Source organism: Rhinopithecus roxellana, chromosome 12 (assembly GCF_007565055.1).
Source record: "Rhinopithecus roxellana isolate Shanxi Qingling chromosome 12, ASM756505v1, whole genome shotgun sequence".
NCBI lineage: Eukaryota > Metazoa > Chordata > Mammalia > Primates > Cercopithecidae > Rhinopithecus > Rhinopithecus roxellana.
The window spans coordinates 111,842,869-111,845,593 of NC_044560.1; the positions used below are offsets into that span (position 1 = coordinate 111,842,869).

The following is a 2,725-nucleotide window of genomic DNA, read 5'->3' on the forward strand; positions in this document are numbered from 1 at the left end:
GTGAATTTTTTAATTGCACAGAATGTATATTGGTGTTGGGGGATTTAAAGACATTAATTTGTGTACCAGGAGCAAAATATCCATGGTGTTTTTGTTTGTTTGTTTATAGGCTCTGGGTAACACTGTAGCTTCCAAGGTGAAGTAAATAGGAGGTTGAGTGTGGTGGCTCATTCTTGTAATTACAGTACTTTGGGAGGCTGAGATGGGAGGATTAGTTGAGCCTAAGACTTTGAGATCAGCCTCTGCAACATAGTGACATCCTGTCTCTACAAAAAGTTTAAAAATTAGCCAGGCATGGTGGCATGGATGAAGCTCAGTAACATTGTGCTGAACGAAAAAAGTCAGCTAGCCAGGTGCTGTAATCCCAGCACTTTGGGAGGCCAAAGTGAGCATATCACCTGAGGTCAGGAGTTTGAGACCAGCCTGGCCAACATAGTGAAACCCTGTCTCTACTAAAAATACAAAAATTAGCCTGGCATGATGGCACATGCCTATAGTCCCAGTTACTTGGGAGGCTGAGGAAGGAGAATTGCTTGATCCCGGGAGGCAGAGGTTGCAGTGAGCTGAGATCACACCATTGCACTCCAGCCTGGGCATTGCAGTGAGATCTGTCTCAAAATAAATAAATAAATAAATAAATAAATAAATAAATAAATGCCAGCTTAAAAGGTTACACACTGTAGGATTCTGTTTATGTGACATTCTTTTTTTTTTTTTTTTTTTGCTCATTAAACTTTTTTAATGGGTTTCAAAATTCTGTGACAAATTTTTGGTCAAGTTGTTTCCATTAAAAAGCACTGATTTTAAACACTAATAAATTAAAACTGCCACACGCAAAAAAGAAAACCAAAGTGGTCCACATAACATTAATCTTTCCTTGAACTGAAAGTTTTATGATGCATTGTTATCATTAACCAGTCTTTTACTACTAAACTTAAATGGCCAACTGAAACAAACAGTTCTTAGACCATTCTTCCACCACTGATTAATACCAGAGTGGCAGGTATTAGGGATAATATTCATTTAGCCTTCTGAGCTTTCTGGGGAGACTTGGTGACCTTGCCAGCTCCAGCTGCCTTCTTGTCCACTGCTTTGATGACACCCACCGCAAATGTCTGTCTCATATCACGAATAGCAAAGCAACCCAGAGGTGGATAGTCTGAGAAGCTCTCAATACACATGGGCTTACCAGGCACCATATCAGTGATGGCAACATCACCAGATTTCAAGAATTTAGGGCCGTCTTCCAGCTTTTTACCAGAATAGCAATCAATCTTTCCCTTCAGCTCAGCAAACTTGCATGCAATGTGAGCCATGTGGCAATCCAGTACAGGGGCACAGCCAGCACTGACTTGGCCTGGATGGTTCAGGATAGATCACCTGAGCAGTGAATCCAGCTGGTTCCATTGGCGGGTCGTTTTTGCTGTCACCAGCATTGTTACCATGACGAACATCCTTGACAGACACGTTCTTGACATGGAAGCCCACATTGTCCCCAGAAAAAGCTTCACTCAAAGCTTCATGGTGCATTTCAACAGATTTTACTTCAGTTGTAGAGTTGACTGGAGCAAAGGTGACCACCATACCAGGTTTGAGAACAACAGTCTCCACTCGGCCATCAGGAACAGTACCAATACCACCAATTTTGTAGACATCCTGGAGAAGCAGGCCTTGTCAGTTGGACGAGTTGGTGGTAGGATGCAGTCCAGAGCCTCAAGCAGCGTAGTTCCACTGGCATTGCCATCCTTACGGGTGACTTTCCATCCCTTGAACCAAGGCATGTTAGCAGTTGGCTCCAGCGTGTTGTCACCATTCCAACCAGAAGTTGGCACAAATGCTACTGTGTTGGGATTGTAGCCAATTTTCTTAATGTACTGCTGATTTCCTTAACAATTTCCTCATATCTCTTCTGGCTGTGGGGTGGCTCAGTGAAATCCATTTTGTTAACACTAATGATTAGTTGTTTCACAGCCAGTGTGTAAGCCAGAAGGGCATGCTCTCGGGTCTGCCAATTCTTGGAGACACCAGCTTCAAATTCACCAACACCAGCAGCAACAACTAAGACAGCAGAGTCAGCCTGAGATGTCCCTGTAATCATGTTTTTGATGAAGCCTCTGTGTCCTGGGGCGTCAATGATAGCCGTGCAGTACTTGCTGGCCTCAAATTTCCACAAGGAGATGTCAATGGTGATACCACATTCATGCTCAGCTTTCAGTTTATCCAAGACCCAGGCATACTTGAAGGAGCCGTTTCCCATCTCAGCAGCCTCCTTCTCAAATTTTTTAATGCTTCTTTTGTTGATGCCACAACATTTGTAGATCAGATGGCCAGTAGGGGCGGACTTGCTCAAATCTACTTATCCACTGACGACAATGTTGATATGAGTCTTCTCCTTTCCCATTTTGGCTTTTAGGGGCAGTTTTCATGACACCTGTGTTCTGGTGGCAAACCTGTTGCGAAAAGCTATGTGACATTCTTGAGAAGATAAAACCCTAGTGATAGCACATCTGTGTTTCATAGTGGCTAGGGGTAAAAGGAAGATGTGACTATCATTGATCTTTATCTTGATTTTGTTGCTGGTTACGGGAATCTGTCTGTCTGTTTGATTCACAGAACTGTACATCTTTTCCTGAAAATGTTCATTTTATTGTGTGATCATTTTAAAAATTAAAAAAAAAATCAAATCTCTAAAAACAGAAAGAAAGGGCTGGGCATGGTGGTTCAC

At 42.6% G+C, this 2,725-nt stretch overlaps 1 pseudogene across 1 annotated transcript; it reads right to left on the reverse strand.

Annotated features, from left to right (window-relative positions):
* Nucleotides 1-1,000: 1,000 nt before the first annotated feature.
* On the reverse strand, nucleotides 1,001-2,401 carry LOC104667104 (annotated as a pseudogene). The gene has a single exon (XR_004052023.1). The product of XR_004052023.1 is annotated as a putative elongation factor 1-alpha-like 3 (transcript).
* Between the last annotated feature and the right edge of the window lie 324 nt (nucleotides 2,402-2,725).